This window comes from Leopardus geoffroyi, chromosome C3, assembly GCF_018350155.1.
Source record: "Leopardus geoffroyi isolate Oge1 chromosome C3, O.geoffroyi_Oge1_pat1.0, whole genome shotgun sequence".
Taxonomy (NCBI): Eukaryota; Metazoa; Chordata; class Mammalia; order Carnivora; family Felidae; genus Leopardus; species Leopardus geoffroyi.
Window position 1 is genome coordinate 115,816,493 of NC_059338.1, and position 20,611 is coordinate 115,837,103.

Consider the following 20,611-nt stretch of genomic DNA (forward strand, 5'->3'; position numbering starts at 1 on the left):
TCAGCTCTGGGAGAGCCCAGAGGGCCACAGAAAGTGGAGTCCCCACCCTTAAAGAGATAGCACAACAAACAGCTCTTCTACACAGAACCAGCAGCTTGAAAAATGCTTGGGGTACACAGGAGGGAGAGTTAGTTACTAACCTCAGAGTTTGCTGAGGGGCTTCTACAGGAATAAAAAGCTGGCAGGCACCATTTCCTTCCCCTGCCCCCCAGCATGGTGCTGGCATTCACTACCTAACTTGCTTACCCTATACTCCACCCTTGCCAGCTAGAGCTATCTCGGTACTCTCACTGTGGGTCCCCTCCCCCAGAAGATAGGCACAAACCTTGCCAACACCGTGTCTCCCCACCTCCCAAGGAGGATGTACACACCTCGTTAAAACTACACTTCATGCCCCCACTTTGTGGAGTGGCCTAGCTGGTCAGGTCTCTCCAGTAGCTGCATGTCCCAGGGGGAAAAGGACCAGCACATGCAGCTTGCAGTACTCCACACCTACACACGCACACCTTATAGAGCACCCTGGCTGGCTGGGTCTTCACGGTGGCTGGACCTATCCTATGAAGAGGATCAGTGCCACCTTCTTAAAAGTGCTTGCCCTGCCCACTACTTTCAAGAGCAACAGACACAGCTAACTTTTCCTAACAGAGACAGACACAGATTGTTAGGCAAAATGCAGAGACAGAGGAATATGTTCCAAATGAAAGGAAAGACAAAATTGCAGCTAGAGGCTAAGGACTAAAGTGAAAGTGAGATAAGTAATATGCCTAATAGAGAATTTAAAGTAATGGTCATAAAGATACTCACTGGACTCAAGAAAAGAGTGAAGAACCTTAGTGAGACCCTAAACACAGAGATAAAAAAGAATCAATCAGAAATGAAGAATATACTAATTGAAGTTAAAAGTATATTTAATGGAATAGAGGAAGGCTAGGGGAAGCAGAGAAATGAATTAATAACCTGGAAGACAGAGTAATAAAAAGTAATAGAGCTAAGTGAGAGAAAAAATAATTATGCTAAATGACAATAGACTTAGGGAACTCAATGACTCCATCAAGCATAATATTATTCCCATCATAGGGATCCCAGAAGAAGATATAAAAGAGGGTAAAAATTTATTTGAAGAAATAATATCTGAAAACTTCCCTAATCTGAAGAAACAGATATTCAGATCCAGAAGGCACAGAAATCCTCCAACTAAATCACTACAAGGTCAACACCAAAACATAGTAATTAATATGGAAAAAAGTAGTGAGAAAGAAAAAAATTTAAAATTAGCAAGAGAAAAGAAGACAGTTACATACAAGGGAAACCCCATAAAGCTATCAGCAGATTTTTCAGCAGAAACATTGCAGGCCAGAAGGGAATGGTATGATAACATTCAAAGTGCTTATAATCTGCAACCAAAAATACTCTATCCAGCAAGGCTATTATTCAGAATAGAAGGAGAGATAAAGTGTTTCTCAGACAAAGAAAAACTAAAGGAGTTTATGACCACTAAATCAGCCTTATAAGAAATATTAAAGGGTACTCTTTGAGTGAAAAGGAAAGACTATAACTGAGAATATGAAAAGTAGGAGACATGGAAGAAGTAAAAATAAGTATTTCTGTAAAATCAGTCAATAGATTCATAAAATCAGAGTGTAAAAAAGGAAGCCATTTACTTAAAACATAGAGGGGAAAAGAATAAAGAATGTGTTCAAACTTAAGAAACCATCAACTTCATATAGACTGCTATATGCAGAAGATGTTATATACAAACCTAATGGGTAACCACAAATTAAAAAACCAGCAATAGATACGCAAAGAATAAAGAGAAAGGAATCCAAGTATATCATTAAGGAATCTCAACAAACCATGAAAGAAAGCAAGAGAAGAAGGGAACAGAGAAAAGCTTAAAAAAGCAACAAAACAATTTTAAAAATGGCAATAAATACATATCAATGACTACTTTGAGTGTAAATGGACTATAGGCTCTAATCAAAAGGCATTGGGTAACAAAGTGGATAAAAAAACACGACCCGTCTATATGCTGCCTACAAGAGACTTGTTTCAGACCTAATGACACCTGCAGGTTGAAAGTGAGGAGATGGAGGAACACTTATTATGTAAATGGATGTGAAAAGAAAGCCATGGTAGAAATATTTATATCAGATAAAATAAACGTTAAAAACAAAGATAGTAACTCTTGTTACCAAAGACAAAGAAGGGCACCAAACAGCAATAAACAGGACAATCAAACAAAATGATATAATTGTACATATTTAGGCACCCAACACGAAAGCACCCAAATATATAAAAGAGTTAATAAACATAGAGTAACTAATCAATAGTAACACGATAATAGTAATGAACTTTAACATCCCACTTACATCAATGGACAGAGCATCCTAACAGAAAATCAATAAGGAAAACAGTGGCTTTGAATGACACACTGGACCGGAGGGACTTAACAGATGCATTCAAAACATTCCATCCTAAAACAGCAAAATACACATACTTTTCAACTACACATGGAAAATTCTCCAGAATAGATCACCAAAACAAGTTACAATAAATTCAAAAATATCAAAGTCAGACCATGCATCATTTATGACCACAGCCTATAAAATTAGAAATAGACCACAAGAAAAACTGTAAAGACTACAAATACATGGAGGTTAATTACATGCAACTAAACAATTAGTGAGTCAATCAAGAAATCAAAAAAGACATAAAAAGTTACATGGAACCAGCGGTCCAAAATCTTTGGGAGGCAGCAAAAGCAGTTCTAAGAGGGAAGTTTATGACAATACAGGCCTACCTCAGGAACAAGAAAAATTTCAAATAAATAATCCAACCTTACACCTAGAGGAGCTAGAAAAAGAACAAACAAAATTTTGAATAAGCAGAAGGAATGAAATAATAAAAAAAAGAGCAGAAATAAATGATATAGAAACTAAAAAAAAAAAAAAAAAAAAAAAAAAGAAACAACAACACAAAAAAACAAAAAAACAAAAAAAACAATGGCACAGATCAATATAACCAGTAGCTAGGTCTTTAAAAGGATCAGCAAAATTGAAAAAAATTTGTCCAGGGGCACCTGGGTGGCTCAGTCACTTAAGCATCCAACTTTGGCTCTGGTCATAATCTCATGGTTTGTGGGTTTGAGCCCCATGTCAGGCTCTGTGCTGACAACTCCGAGCCCGGAGCCTACTTTGGATTCTGTGTCTCCCCCTCTCTTTGCCCCTCTCCGGCTCTTGCTCTATCTGTCTCTCTTAAAAATAAATAAACATTAAAAAATTTTTTTAAAGATAAACTTTAGCCAGACTCATAAAAAAAGACAGAGAGACCTCAAACAAATCACTAATGAAAGAGAAGAAATAAAAACCAACACCACAGAAATACAGACAATTGTGAGGGAATGTTATGAAAAATTACAAGCAAACATGGATAAATTCCTAGAAACACATAAGCTACCAAAATTGAGTCAGGAAGAAATAGAAAATTTGAACAGACCGATTACCAGCAATACAATTGATTCAGTAATCAACTTTCAATAAACAAAAGTCCTGGACCAGATGGCTGCCAGGTGAATTCTACCAAACATTTAAAAGAAGAGCTAATACCTATTCTTCTCAAACTGTTCCAAAAAGTGGAAGAGGAAGGAAATATTCCAAATTCATTCTGTGAGGCCAGCATTACCCTGATACCAAAACCAGATAAAGACACCACAAAAAAGAGAATTACAGGCCAATGTCTCTGATGAACAAAAGAACATATTTGCAAATGGCATATCAGATAAAGCATTATTAGTATCCAAAACATATAAAGACTTTTTAAAACTCAATACCTAAAAACACAAATATTCCAATTAAAAACTGGGCAGAAGACATGAACAGGTATTTCTCCAAAGAAGACATCTAGAAGGCCAACTGACACATGAAAAAATGCTCAACATAACTCATCATGAGGAAAATGCAAATCAAAACCACAAAGAGATATTGCCTCACACCTGTCAGAGTGATAAAATCAAAAACACAAGAAATAACAAGTGTTGGAGGGGATGTGGAGGAAAAGGAACCTTTGTGCACTGTTGCTGGTAATGTAAACTGTGGAAAACAGTAGTGAAGTTCTTTGAAAAGTTAAAAATAGAACTACCCTATAATCCAATAATTCCACTACTGGGTATTTACCCCCAAAATACAAAAGCACTAATTCAAAGGGATACATGTACCCTTATGTTTATTGCAGCATTACTCACAATAGCCAAAATATGGAAGCAGCCCAAGTGTCCATCAATAGATGAATGGGTATAGAAGATATGGTGTGTGTGTGTGTGTGTGTGTGTGTGTGTGTGTAAAATGGAATATTACTCCACCATAAAAAGAATGAAATCTTGCCATTTTCAACATCATGAATGGAGTTAGAGAGTATTATGCTAAGCAAATTAAGTCAGAGAAATACAAATACCATATGATTTCACTTATATGTGGAATTTAAGAAATAAAACAAATGAGTAAAGAAAAAAAGCGAGAGACAAACCAAGAAACAGACTCTTAAGTACAGAAAACACCAGTAGGTAGCAGAGGGGAGTTGGGTGGAAGGATGGGTGAAATAGATGATGGGGAATAAAGACCATACTTATCATAATGAGCACTGAGTAATGTATAGAATTGTTGAATCACTATATTATACATCTGAAATTAACATAACACTGTTAATTATACTGGAATTAAAATGAAAACTAGAAAAAATTATTATTCTAAAGCTGGATTGTTGTGGTACAAATCTATAAATTTACTAAAAGTTATTTAACCATACACTTATTGGTGAATTTTATGGTATGTAAATTATTCCTGAAGCTATTAAACCATCTATAATATATTGTTTCTTTTATTTTTAAAAAAAATTTTAACGTCTTATTTTTGAGAGCAAGAGAAACAGAGAGACAGAGTATGAGTGGGGGAGGGGCAGAGAGAGGGGGAGACACAGAAATCGAAGCAGGCTCCAGGCTCTGAGCTGTCAGCACAGAGCCCAACACGGGGCTCGAACTCATGAACCATGAGATCATGACCTCAGCCAAAGTCAGACATTTAACCAACTGAGCCACCCAGGCGCCCTTGTTTATCTTCTAAAAACAATTATATGTTTATTTTTAATCAGATATTTGTACTTAAAAATGCATATATCTTTTCATGCCTATAAATACTCATTTGAAATATATATATTTAAAAAAATTTAATGTTTATTTATTTTTGAAGGAGAGAGAGAGACAGAATGTGAGCAGGGGAGGGTCAGAGAGAGAAGGAGACACAGAATCTGAATCAGGCTCCAGTCTCTGAGCTGTCAGCACAGCCCAACATGGGGCTCGAACTCACAAATTGAGATCATGACCTGAGCTGAAGTGGGACATTTAACCAACTGAGCCACCCAGGTACCCTATCCAATATAATTTTTAATGGCTAAATGGTATTTTCTATTATATTCATAATTTATTCATCCAATTCCATATTGTTGGACACTTGGGTTGTTTATAACAAAAACTAGAAATTATGTGATGAACATGCTTTACACATATGCTTAATTATTTCCTTAAGCTAATTTCTAGGAGTGAAATTACCAAGTGTTTGTAGTTTTTTGTAAATTTTCCAACACGTACAGTCCCATTATTGTGTTTGAGAGTCTTCATTTTCCTGTGTTTTTGAATAATGGGCATTACTATACTTTTTGACTGATAAACGTATATTTGAGTTTCAATTTAATTTATATTTGACCATTGATAAGCTTGGACATTCACAGAATATAAACTATAATGTGCGTGTATTATACACACATGGAGAGAGTAGGAAAACCCCTTTGCATTTGTAAGCAGATAATTCAATTTATTTCTTTTCTACATAAATCTCATTAGTGATATGTCTTGTACAGAGCAATTTCTAAGAAATTTCAAGAAACAGGCAACTGTGGCATATTAGAAATAGAATGGGCTTTGAAATAAGAGACTGCAGGGGCATCTGGGTGGTTCAGTCGGTTGAGCTTCTGACTCTTGATCTCAGCTGAGGTCATGATCTCATGGTTGGTGAGACCAAGCCCCTGGTCTGGCTCTGCACTGATGGCATGGAGCTTGCTCGGGATTCTCTCTGCCCCTCCCCTGCTCACGCTCTCTCTCACTCTCTCTCAAAAATAAATAAATAAACTTTATTAAAAAAAAAATCACACAATCCAGTGTTTTATTTATTTTGAAAGGGGGGGGGTGCCCAAGTAGGAGAGGGGCAGAGGGGAGGAGAAAGGGAGGGAGGGAGGGAGAGGGAGAGAGAGAGAGAGAGAGAGAGAGAGAGAGAGAGAGAGAGAATGAATCCCAAGAAGGCTCCAGGCTGTCAGCTCAGAGCCGGACAAGAGGCTTGATCTCACCAACTGTGAGATCATGACCTGAGCTGAGACCAAGAGTCAGAAGCTCAGCCACACACAAAGCCGATGTGGGGCTTGATCTGATGAACCGTGAGATCATGACCTCTGCTGAAATCAAGAGTAGGATGCTTAACCGACTGAGCCATCCAGGCACCCCTCTGGTTTTTTATTCTTGAACGAATCAGTAGGAGCGTCACCTTAGCAAGGTGGCATAGTAAGAAGCCTTGAGCCCTCCTCCTTGCATACACAATGATTTAGCAACAACTCACAGACAAATCCGAAAACTAATCAACGTGTCCTGCACCCTGGGCATACATAAAACCAGGTTCACTGAAGCCACAGGTGGGGACGCTTTCTTGCCAGAGTCCGTAGCCCTGGAACAGCACTACATGATCAGGATTAGCTTACAGCTTTTCTCAGTAGAGGGAAAAGGATTGGTCTGTGTATCTAGCGCTGCAACTTTGCAAGAGGACTCCCCAAAGGACTGGCTTCTGTCTTGCCAGTCTTGGCGCTCTGGCAGGCCTGGCACAGCCTAGCTACCTGGTGAAAACCGAAATAGATCCTCCATGGATCATCTGCCATGCTCGGCACGGACTGAGCGGATGAAAATCCCAGCTCTCAGCCTCCACCTGAAGAGGGAAAGAGTGTTCCATGCATCTAGCGCTCCAACTTCTCCACAGCTTCCCACAACAGTTATTCAAGTTGAAATGAAAGAACACGAAATAGCAACCTCAGAGCATTAGAGACTCACTAATAAAGGTAAATGTCGCATACAGGAGGCTGTATTACTGTAATAGTAGTAGGTAAGTCATTTTTAATTCTAGCATAAAAGTTAAAAGAGGCCTTTTCTTCCCCGCCCCCCCCCCCCCCCCCCCCCCCCAGCAAGTGGCGGAGGCGGCGGCGGAGGAACCTGACATGCACTGGCCCCACTCCTGCCCGGGTCAAAGCCGAAGCTGCAGCGGGCGCCCTGCGCGGCCCGGGTTATGAGGGCGGAGGCAGAGGGGACGCCGCTGGCACCCGGAGACTTTGTGCGGCTGTCCGTGCCCATCATCCAGCAGCTCTACCCCTGGGACTGCGGCCTGGCCTGCTCCAAGATGGTGCTGCGGTGCCTGGGCCAGCTGGGGACAGTGAGTTCGAGAGCGCCCTGCAGGAGCCGCGACTAACCAGGGGCATCTGGACTACTGACCTGGCCTACCTAATGCGCCACCGTGGCGTGAGGCACCGTTTCTGCACGCAGACCCTGGGCGTTGACAAGGGCTACAAGAACCAGTCCTTCTACAGGAAGCACTTTGACACAGAGGAGACCCGGGTGAACCAGGTGTTTGCACAAGCCAAGGCCTGCAAGGTGCCGGTGGAAAAATGCACAGTGAGCGTGCAGGATATCCAGGAGCACCTGGCACAGGGCCGCGTGGCCATCGTGCTGGTGAACTCTGGGGTGTTGCACTGCGACCTCGGCTCCTGTCCTGTCGCGTACCGCTGCTTCGCCCCCAGCGGCCGCCGCTGCTTCTGCCGGACCCCTGACCACCAGGGCCGCTTCACTGTGCTGCCTGGCTGCAACCGGGCCACTGGCTGCATCTTCTACAACAACCCAGCCTGTGCTGACCAAATGTGCGGCACCAGCATCAGTAACTTCGAGGAAGCCAGAACCACTTATGGCACATAAGCCCGTGTGACAAAGCCCCAGGGAAGTCTTGGAGCCCAAGGCGTGGTGCCTGCTTTGTCCACCAGCGTTGCGCGTGTCATCATGTCACTTACCCCACACCTGCTGGTTGCTGGAGGCCTCCGCAGAGCATCTGAGTAGAGCTTCCCCGGGGACCCCAGGCCTGACTCCAACCATGCCCAGGGGACCTCCACAGTCCCCTCTGTTGCCTGCAAACCAGACCCAGGTGGAGAAGCCTGAGATCGCCTCCCCACAGACCTGGGTGCCGAGCCCTGGAGAAGCCGCCTGTCAGGATGGCATCAGTGTGTTTGGAGACCATGTAGCCAACCCCGGCTCCCAGGGCTGGGGACTCCTCCCAGGGGGACTCCCCCCTGTCCCCCAGAAGTGCTATAGACCTCCTCCCTGTGCCCTTTGGTGAATGCTGCCACTCCCTCCCACCTCCCCGTGGGCCCAAGTTCCTGTGGCTGGTTGTCAGGCCTCTGGGCCCTGAGGAGGGCTGGGCCTCAGGCCAAAAGGACCCTGAACCCCATCCCTCACCCCGCACCCTCCAGGTACTACAGCATTGTAGGGTGGAGGGCCCTGAGGGGAGAAGACAGGGCCCTGGCTCTTCCTGGCTGGCAGTGCTGAATGTACTCTGAGAATGCCTGACACTGAGGGCCAAGAACAGCCACTTGAGTCCCAAAGTTCCCCCCCCCCCACAACCCATGAGGCCTCCTGACACTAGCTTAAGCCCTGACAGTGGGGCCCATTCTCTGGGTATAGGGAGCCCCAAGCCTCACGGTGCTGGAGGTGCTGGGGTGCTAGGGCCTGCACTCCTGAGGCAGTGGGGGGATAGCCTGTGGCCTCCCACCCACCCCAGTGTTCATGCCAGGACATTTTGCACAGAACACTGGGTCTCTTTTTTCTTGACAGAGAAGGGCAATACCTGCCCAGGATCACACAGCACTGCACGTAGCATGGACCATTTGTTTTTTGTTGTTGTGGTTGGCTTTTTTGAGATTTAAGCTTTCGCTTGTGGGGAGTGAGGGTCACTCTCAAGTAAGACAATAATAGTGAGATTCAGGGACTTCAGAACCACGGACACCTCTGTTCAGAGGGCAGATAAGCCTGCCCAAGTTGTCTTTCAAAGAGAAAGGGACTCACAGCTGGTGGGCCGAGTGCCAGGACCCCTCACCTTGTAGACAAAATCCGGCCATCAGTCTGGGGAGAGTATATCCAGGACAGTGGTGGGGCTGGGTCTTGGATGCAGGTCTGTACCTAAAAACTAAGGGAAATGGATCATTCCCAAAGGGGCTGAGGACACCCACCACCTCATGAGCGGTCATTGGCAAGAGAGCAAGGCTACTCCAAGAGCCACACGGCAGCTGCCATCCCTCCGGACCGCAAACCATGCTCAGCATCTGCTCCCACCAGCCGGCTGGCGCCCCCCCACCACGGCTGCTCTGAGGGGCAGAGGTGGGCTCTGTTTATGAGGGCCGTTAGACCACCCAGCCGAATCACTCCTCGGCACCAGATGCAACCTTTGGCCAAGACGGAGGCGCTATTAGCTGGTTAGCTAACAGGTCAGCCAGCCTGGTTTCAGAGACTAGCATTGCCTTCAGACTGGTCTCATCTCTTTTGCCTTGATGCTGGGTGGCCCAAGATCCCAGGGAACTCTGGTGTCATGCCCAGGAGCACCATGTGTGGCAGCTGAGGTTTGGGCGTCCTCAGGAAGGGTCTGGCTAAAATTGTGGTAAGAATGGATGCATCAAGGAAGGCAATGAGGAAGCAAAGCTTTGGACGACTGGTGGGGCCGTCATGGAGAGCGGCCTCCAAGGAGAGTGGTCACAGCACCTCAGTCCATCGTGCGACATTTAGAAACACTCAGTCCCTGGGCAGGCCACAAGTTAGAGGTCACCCATCTGGCAGATTAACAAGAAAGCTACCTGTGCCTGAGACGGTGCCATCTGCCGGGGGAGGGTCATGGGGGTAGGATGCAAACCACACTACGTTGTGTTCTTGCACATGGCATGAAAATAAGGCTGGAGAGAGCCCAGACTTCAGGAACTTCTGCCCATAGCATGTGGCACCCATGACCCCTGTCCACATGCTAGGGGCCCAGCGAAGCTACACTGGATGGTTGGTTTTGTTCACTGCAGCCACACAGGGACAAAAGGGATTTTTTGCATTGCAGAGATTTTATATATATACATATACATATACATATACATATACATATACATATACATATACATATACATATTCATATACATATATATATATATTGTTTATAATGAACCACTCTCAATAAACATTATTCTCACTGCAAAATGAAAAAAAAAAGTTAAAAGAGAAAGTATTACAATAGAACTGTAACCAAAATACATTAAAAGATACACAGTATGAATGCACATAAATTGTGACAGTAACAACATGTGGGTGGGAGGAGAAGCTACAGTGTAGAGTTTTTGTATGTGATTAAACTTATCTTTTTAAAACAGACTGCTATAATTATAAGACGTTTTATGTAAGCCCTAAGATATCCATAAAAATAATACCTATAAATGTTACACAAAGAAAAAGAGAAAGCAAAGTCTATTAATACCAAAAAAAAAAGTCAAAAAAAATATAAGGGAAGACAGCAAGAGGACAAGACAGACAAAGGAACAAGGCTAACAGAAAACAATAAAACGGCAATAGTAAATCTTTCCCTATCAATGACTGCTTTACATATAAATGGATTAAATTCCCTAATAAAAACGCATAATATGCCTGAATGGATTAAAACAAAACAAAACAAAACAAAATGCACAAATTGCTCATTTCAGTTTTAAGGACACACATAGGCTGAAAGTGAGAAGATGGAAAAATATATTACAGGGAAATGGTAACCTAAAGAGAGGAGTGGGTACACTTACACCACACAAAGTAAACTTCAATTCAAAAATTCTCTCAAGAGACAAAGGATATTATACAATGATAAAACAGTCAATCCACCAGAAAGAAATAACAGTTATAAATTGTATATGCATTCAACATCAGATCACCTAAATATATAATGTAAACACTGACAGAACTGAAAGGAGAAATAGACAAAAACATAATAATAGGACACTTCAATAACCCACTTTCTAAATGGACAGAACACTCACACAGTAAGGAACCAGAAGATCTGAACCATACTATAGATCAAATGGACATACAGACACATTCAGAACATTCCATCCAACATCAGGAGAATGCACAGTCTCCTCAAACACATAAATATTCTCCAGGGAAAATCATATGCTGGACCATAAAAGAAGTCATAATTTTAAAAAGATTGAAATCATATCAAGTACCTTTTCCAACCACAATGGTGGAAATCATTAACAGGAGAAAAACTGGAAAACTCACAAATATGTGCAACTTAACACATTCCTGAATAACCAGTGGGTCAAAGTAGAAATTTAAAAAAAAAAAGTGAGACTAATGAAAATAGAAACACAATATACCAAAACTTATGGAATGTGAAAAAAAAATCAGTTCTAAGAGGAAAATATGTTGTTCTAAACATCTACATAGAAGATAGATATCAAATAAACAACCTAACTTTATACTTCAAAGAGCTAGAAAAAGAACAAGCTATGATTAAATTTAGCAGAAGAAAGAAAATAAAGATTAGAGCAGAGATAAGTGAAATAGAGGATAGCAAAATAATAGAAAATTAACAAAACTCAGAAATGGTTTTCTGAAAAGAAACAAAAGTGACGAACACTTAGCTAGATGAGAGAGAGAGAGAGAGAGAGAGAGAGAGAGGACTCAAATAAATAAAACCAGAAATAAAGAAGAGACATAATGGATGTCACAGAAATATAAAGGATCATAAGAGACTAGTATGAATATACGCCAACAAATTGGATCACCTAGAAAAAATGGATAAATTTCTAGAAACATACAACCTACTATGAATAATCATGATGAAATAGACATTCTCAACAGGTCTATAACTAGTATGGAGATTGAATCAGTAATCAAACACCTCTCAACAAAGACAGACACAGGTCCGGATGGCTTTGCTGGTGAATTCTCCCAAATATTTAAAGAAGAATTAACATGAATACTTCTTAAACTCTTCCAGAAAACTGACAGCTAGTGAACACTCCCAATTTTATAAATTCAGCTTTAATGCTAAAGCCAGACAAGGATACTACAAGAAAAACTACACACCAATAGCCCTAAAGAATGTAATGCCAAACTCATCACCAAAATACTGGCAAACCAAATCTAACAGCACATTAAGAGGATCATACACCATGACTGAGTGGGATTTATCCCTGGAATGCAAGAGTGGCTCAACAGGAAAATCAATTAATATACCACATTACAGAATAAGAGATAAAAATCACATGATAATCTCAATAGATTTGAGAAAACGTTTGAATAGATTCAATATCCTTTCATGATAAAAATGCTCAACAAACTAGAAATACAAGTACTCCACAACATAATAAAGACCATACATGAAAAACCCACAGCTAAAATCACACTTAATGGTGAAAAACTAAAAGCTTTTCCTTTAAGAGCAGGGACGAGGCAAGAATACCCACTCTTGCCACTTCCATTCAACACAGTACTGGAAGTCCTAGCCAGAGCAATTAAGCAAGAAAAAGAAAGAAAAATATCCAAATCAGAAAGAAAGAAAGAAAGAAGAAATACTCCCCCTGTTTGAAGACAATATGATCATGTACATAGAAAGCCCTAAAACTTCCATAAAAATACTGTTAGAACTAATTCTTTAGTTCTAACACAAACTCCCTAAGATGGTAAAATATGAAAACAGCACACAAAAATCAATTGCATTTCTATACACTATTAGAAAAGGAAGTCAGGAAAATAATCCCATTTAAAATATTATCAAAGAGAATAAAATATTCAGGAATAATCTTTTTTTTAATTTTTGAATTACATCCAAGTTAGTTAGCATATAGTGCAATAATGTTTTCAGAAGTAGATTCCAGTGACTCATTCCCTATGTATAACACCCAGTGCACATCCCAAAAAGTGCTCCTTAATGCCCCTTACCCAGGTAGCCCCTCCCTGCCCCCCACAGCCCCTCCAGCAACCCCCTCCAGCTTGTTCTCTGTAATTAAGAGTCTCTTATGGTTTGCCCCCCTCCCTGTTTTTATATTCTTTTTGTTTCCTTTCCCTTATGTTCATCTGTTTTATACCTTAAATTCCTCATATGAGTGAAGTCATATGATATTTAACCAAGAAGGTTAAAGATTTGTACACTGAAAAGTATAAAATACTGATTAAAGAAATTTTAAAGCAGATACAAATAAATGGAAAGATATCTCCTGTTCATGGGTTAGAAGAACTAATATGAAAATGTCTATTCTACCCAAAATGATCTACATATTTAATGTAATCTCTATCAAAATCCCAAGAATATTTTTTATGAAAATGAACAATCCTATAATTCACATAGAACCACAGGAGACCCTGAACAGCCAAAGCAATGCTGAAGTACAAAAGTGGAGGCATCATACCTCATAATTTCAAAATATCTTTAAGAATTACAGTAATCAAAACAGGATGCTACTAACATAAGACAAGCATTCATAAAGTGGAATAGAATAGAGAGCCCAGATGTGAATCCATGCATATCTGATCAACTGATCTTTGACAAGGAGGACAAGAATACACAATAGGGAATGAAGTATTTCTTCAACAAATAGTGGTGGGAAAACTGGATATTCACAATCAAAAAGAATGAATTTGGACCTTGAACACTCCCATGTTCACTGCAGCACTATTCACAATAGCCAAGATATGGCAATGACCTAAATATCCATAGACAGATGACTACATAAAGAAAATGTGGTATATACAGACAATGGAATACAGCCTTAAATTTAAAAAAGAGGAACTTCTGTAATATGTGACAACATGAATGAACCTTGAAGATAATACGGTAAGTACAAGAAGCAGGTCATGGAAAAATAAAGACCGCATAATTCCATTTGTATGAGGTATCTAAAATAGTCATATTCAAAGAATCAAAGAGTAGAACAGGGATTTCCAGGGGCTGGTAGGGAAGGTGAAATGGAGAGTCACTAACCAACAGGCTCTAAGTCTGTTAAGCAAGATGAATAACTCTAGAGATCTGCTGTATAATGTTAGAAATTATAGTCAATAATAATGTATGGTACATTTAAAAGGTTTAGAGGACTGATCTCATGTTAAGTGTTCTTACCACAGTAAAATACATCAATAAATAAGTAAAAATAATAAAGTTTGAGAACCCTGAGAAAAACAGAAACTTTTCCAAACCTCTGTTTTCAAATGACTCTTACCACATGAGTGTCTTTTTTTTTTCTTCAAACTCACTGACCAATCTTTGGAAAAAAAGGACAAGATAAAATGTGTATATGAGTACCTCTTATTTACTGAATATCCCTTTGTGAAGGTGCATTAAAGAAGGAAATAAAATAAAACCACCTGCTTTTGCAGTAGTATAGATTAAAAAGCATTCATTCAACAAACACATAACATTAAGACACACAAAACATAAAGAGTGCAAGCAATGTTTTAGCCAAACACTAAATACACATAGAGCTTATTGAATAGGGAGCATTCTCAACATCAGTTAAGTGTGTATAACTATTAAAAAGTCTCATTTTGAATGAGAGAGGTATTTAACAACAATAACAGGGTATATATAGCCTGATATGTGGAAAACAAAATTCAGTATCAAAAATCACTAAATTTCATGAGCAATCAGCTAATCAACCAAAGACTATGCATTATAGAGCTGGAAGGGACCACTGAGTCTAAATTCCTCATTTTCAAAATGAGGTTCAAACATATTATGGATAATTTGCTTGAAATCACACACCTCTTCTAGACTAGACTAGAATACAGGTGTCCTTTTCCTTCTGCCCCTATCAAAAAGTGTTTAAGCCACAGAAAGCCTCTTGATCATTCCTGACTCATTGTTAAGCATCTCTGGAGAGAAACAGCAAGTTCCAGTCTCATGAGGCTATGAAGGGCAGAGGCTCTTGATTATAAAATCGCGCCCTTAAGAGCACTGTTGGAAGGAAAGCTTTTCAGAACAGAAAATAAGCAATTACAAAGGAGGAAATACATCATCTAAATGGCAGCTGAACTTCTCTTTAAGTGGACAGTAGCAAAAAGACAGCATAATTTCTTGAGCAGAGACACTTAAATCACATCAGCATCAGGTTTTTCTCAGAAACATTTACAGCCTTCAGGTAAGGATTTATGGAAGCCTATACTGGAATTAGTATCTCTAGGCCGACAGTGATTTTATTTATAATTTCCTATTCCTCTTTCATATTTGATAGGTTTTTTGTGTTCTGTACGGAATCAGTCAAAAACTTTAATACTGAAATGTAAAATTAAGATTCCAGAAGAAACAAATATATGTTATACTCACTATCCGTCAATCTACTTGTCATCCCTGAGATAAAAACATTCAGATAAGCATAATGATTAAAGTACATTTATGTTATTAAAACGTATCAAGGAAATGACGGAACAAAATTAATTCACTTATTATGTAAACAATAAAAAGCAAACTTCAAGTAGGCACTTTGAGCTTCAGGCTTCGGGTAGTATAAAAAATGAAAAGACTAAGACGGTGATAAAACTCTGATAGGAATCTTGATTATTTCTTAACAAAAGGATTCATTTTAATCAGAAGCTTAGATTTTGTTCCTTTGCCATGGCAACACATGTAGAATCATGTACCTGGAAGGTTACAATGATAATCTTCATTATGCTCACAAAAGGCTCTGTGTTAACAGTTTAGTGATTGGACTGGAAGGAACTAGTTTGAGTATTTCTACTCAGTTCTACATAATATTTTTTTGATGCTCATGGAGGATGTGATGCTATGGACAGTCTTGGCCATTAACTCACAGTATGACTTTAAGTCCACTAACTCCCCTGTGTTTTTTTCCACAAATCTGTGGGAACATTGGTCTCAGTTTTCATCCCAGAAAAGGTTAGGTCTGTATTCACTGGTTTATCTAGTGCTGAATGCAAAGAAAAGAACGACTTTTTTACTTTTTTTTTTATCAACAGGTGAAGAAATTCTCTCATCATGCTCTACCCTTCTTGTCATATGACCTCAAAAAATGTCAACATGGGGACATGCAGAACACACAGAGTCATGGCCATTCTGCTCCAGGCATCCTGATATTTGACATGATCCATGAATGTTCCCGCTCCAATATATAAGGATTGAAGTCAGCTGCCTCCCTGTTGAGCAACTATTTTCTTTTTGAAATGAAGAAAGTGAGTCTGTAATATGAAACGTGGAAACTCTAATTAAACTCTCAGAGAAAAGCAGAAGGAAGCTTTTATTTCTTCTGATGAGGGATGGTGCCTTCACAGCACCTCATTAAATACTAATGTGGTGCTCAGAGATCGTGGGTCCTGTCCTTTGACTCTCATCAGGCCTTCAACCATCTTTTGCTAAGTTATTAGATAACAAAGGCTTTAGGTTTTTTCCTTCCCAGAGACATCTGCTTTTAAAAACTTGTAAACACTGGACTCTTATGGACTGAAAAGTCTTCGAGACTTAAGAGAAATGGGTATTTGAAGGTGGTTGTTTCAAGAATTCCTGAATGCTTGCCCGTGCTCTGAGATCACATTCTTGTGGCAGATGGAGGTTCCCTGAGAACAGAACCTGTTCCACCTGCTGCTCCTTAGGGTTCCTCTGCAATCCTCCTGCCACTTTCTCTATAGGCTACTCCCAGCCACTGATTGAGCACAGGGAAAGTTCAAGAACTGGGCCATTTCTGCCTGATGTGGGGCTCCCTACTGGCCTGGTCAGGACTTTCTTGGTGGCTCTTCCTGCCCCACTTTCATGTTTCTGTCCAGGTGTCAGACGGGTACCACAGTCTGAAGGTTCTTCCCACAACTCCTGCTTCCTCTTCCCTTTGCCCTTCACAGAGAATCTCTTGAATTCCTAATTCCATCTTGGCATCTGCTGAGAATTAAAGCAGGCTCAGTACTCCATGAATATTTGTTGTGCCAGATGAAGGAATCTCAAGATGAACCAAATGAACTCTTAGGGGAGGTGAAGAGAGTGGTGAAAACTTAGATCGAGCACCTGTAATTTGCCAGGTGCTCAACTGGGAGAGTCTTGGTGCAGTTGGGCTAAAAGAGAAGTTGAGTTAAAGTTTTCTCAATGATTGATATGTATTAAATGCTCACTAAATAGTAGCTATTCCTATTAATAAGAGTTAACTGGAGGGGCGCCTAGGTGGCGCAGTCGGTTAAGCGTCCGACTTCAGCCAGGTCACGATCTCGCGGTCCGTGAGTTCGAGCCCCGCGTCAGGCTCTGGGCTGATGGCTCAGAGCCTGGAGCCTGTTTCCGATTCTGTGTCTCCCTCTCTCTCTGCCCCTCCCCCGTTCATGCTGTGTCTCTCTCTGTCCCAAAAATAAATAAACGTTGAAAAAAAAAAATTAAAAAAAAAAAAAAAAAAAGAGTTAACTGGACTGTGTAGCAAGGTCATGTGGGTAGGAGATACTGAGGTCATGGAAGATGGCAAAGAACCAAGCACAAGAAGAGGTCAGAAGTATGAAAGCAGCATGGTCCAAGCAGTACTCTGGGCTCAGCCACTTGGCACAGCGGAGAATGCCCTGGGAGCTCTGCTTCTATTCAAGGTTGGGGCCTTCTAGGAAATGTTCAGCTCTAGGTGGCCCCCAGTACTGAATTTGTTCATTTTTCAGGGCTCTGTGGTTTTATAGGTTTCTAAATGGTTAATATCATCTCTGATTTCAGCAAAGTCGGGGGGGGGGGGATACCAGTAATTAATCCATTAGTGGTACTACTCCAGGTCTAAAGACAAGGCTATATTTTCAATTTGGATTTGGGGCCCCAAGTGGAAAGGGTGGAAGAAGGGGTGAGAGCAGACAGACTCTTGGGGTAAGACCCTGACTCCTTCCTATCTGAACTTGTTCTCAAAGAGAACTCCCAGGCTTGGCAGTTAGCTTTTCCATCTGCTTAAAGTGCAACTCCATAGTTAAGTGTGTGATGGTGGGCTTTTCTCAACTGCAGTTCGATTCAAGAGACTTTCCAGATGTCAGATATCATGTTGAGGCCACACTCTTCACCTCCTAAGAGAGCATCGTCCATTACTAGGAAAATTCTACAGAATACTACACAGGATACAGAGCCTACAGAAAAACAAGCATCACATCCTGTAGCAACAGTAAATACAAAAAGGAATATTTTTTAAACCAATTGATTGTTCTCAAAGCTATCTAAATCATCTGTCAGCAGTAACTTTCAGAAGGCAGCTCCAGATTCCTTAGTAAATTAAGCCTACAAGTGAAAGCAATCCTAATTCATTACATGCCAGTACACTTGCCACAAACATAATTAGTTTAGTCTCATAAGAGCATCATTTTTGAGAGGTTAATAAATCCATCCATACCTTCCCCAAAGTCCCAGGGGTCAACTTTCACTTGTCCATGCCTGATGTATGCTGCTGAGTTTTGAAGTGCTATGAACTTCTCAAAGAATTGGTAGTTGTTTTATTAACATAAGACAGTACCGCATTTCAGCACTGCTAAAGCATACAATCTGATGGTCTGAAAATAATTAGAAGATCTGTTTACCATACCATATATTATGGCATATCCATCTGAATTCAACCTGCCATTGAAACTCTTAGGGTTAGATGTGTTTAAAAATTCAGACTTTTTCAGAATCTAGAAAGCGATACCTGAGATATACACGCACGCATGTAAAATACATTCATCACATATATAATACCCCCCAGCAGAGTCTGGGGTAATATGCTGTAACGACTATATTGATACCTTCACAGCATACTCCTGAGTATTAAAATAGGTTGTATAACCAAATGGATTTTGATGCTAAGCTGACCAAACAACAAGAAAACCAAAGCATTCCGTTTTCAGAACTTCCTGGATTTCAGAATTGCACAGAAGTGGATCTGCAGTGAATTTGCATCCTAGCTCCTCCTCAAACAATCCCCACAAGAACTGTGGGGACAGAAGATAAAGAGCTGCCAGGGATTCAGCTTGAAACTGAAATAGGGGACTTTTATTGCTATTTGCTCATTATTTAAGACTCATTTGCAAACTGTCTCTTAGGCTGCATAAAATACAGAGTAGCTACCTAACACTTTGGGTACAATGAGTAATGTGGAGGAACTGTTCTCTTACCATGACCAGCTCATTGAGCTTTATTTGTGCCTCTGATTTGCATGATGAAAGTGGAGAATAAGAAAGAAAACAGCCCCTTCCAGCCACTACCCTCTTTCCTGTGGCCACAGAACCATTCCTCATCATAGTCCCCTCCTCATAGAGGCTGAAGATCTGATTATTTTACGTTAAACCTTGTGGGGTAGCGAAGGGGTTCACATCATTTCCTACTGTTTCTCTGTCAAATCGACAATTGCTTTGTCTGCCAGCTGAAAAAGAGCCTGTAACAACAATGCTCAAGACAGTAGAGTAGCCATTAACAAAAATGTTTTATCACATCACTTCATTGGTGGGCAGGGCTAATTTTCATTCCATATTATGTTTCTTTTGGCACGTGACATCTGGCAACACCCTGAACCTGGCAGGTGCTTCTTGTGTGTTTATTAAATTGGACTGAGAAAGCCTGTTACCCTCTCCAAACCACACTTTTTGTCTGCTTATTGCTTTTCAAAAGAAGACTGTTACCTCAGTGTTGAGGCAACTCTGAATCTCTTCAGGATTCAGAGGCATTGGATTCTGCTCCTGGAGCTATTTATAACTGTGGGTAGGCAGGTTCCACATCCCTCCTTTGTGCTTCCAAGGGGGCTGTAGGAGTATATGTTCTGTCGCTGCAGATGATCTGTTTTGATCATATTAATGAGGAGATGGCTGACTAGGAGCTGTGTTTCCTTTTCAGTTGTTCCCCTATATTGTTATGAATTAATTTCTGTTGGATTTTGCTAATTTTGCTACTGACAGACACTTGCACCTCCATACGATCGTGTCTCTGCCCATAAGCCACAGTTTGGTCTGTCACTCAAAGATAGGGATGTACCTCTACGTACTCGCCAGACAGGATCCCCTAGAAACAAATCCATCCGTTTCAACTCTTCGTTTGGTTTTTGTAAGTCAGCTGGAATGCGGATCCTTACAATGAAGGAAAGTTTAATGAAGCACGCTATCCGTTAAAAAAAAAAAATTCAGAACCCTAAACTTGTATTTAATTTCTTTGGAGGATCAACATTCCAAACGTTTATTTAGATCAGTCTTTGTAGAAAGACTAACCTAAACAAAATCTTATTTAGATTAGACCTTGTAGAAACAAAATGTTTTGATTGTTGTTCTAAGAAATAACCCGTATCTGTATAAAGCTCCAAACCACATGCACAGCAATTCTGTCCAATAACAAAGGCTGAAACTTGGGAAAGGTCCCAGAAGTAAACTGATAACTAGTCTCTCTTGACTCCCTATTATGAGCCACATGTAGTGACAGACACCCTGTATATGTGGTCTCATTTAGTGCTCTCGATGTCCTTGGGAGGGAGGTACAGTTATTCACATCTGGCAAATGAAGAA

At 40.6% G+C, this 20,611-nt stretch overlaps 1 protein-coding gene and 1 pseudogene across 2 annotated transcripts in view; one reads left to right on the plus strand and one right to left on the minus strand.

Annotated features, from left to right (window-relative positions):
- NECAB1 (N-terminal EF-hand calcium binding protein 1) overlaps positions 1 to 20,611 on the minus strand; it is a 196,827-nt gene that overhangs the window by 66,141 nt on the left and 110,075 nt on the right. The gene's annotated exons all lie outside the window — the stretch shown is intronic.
- On the plus strand, positions 7,371 to 8,252 carry LOC123585809 (annotated as a pseudogene).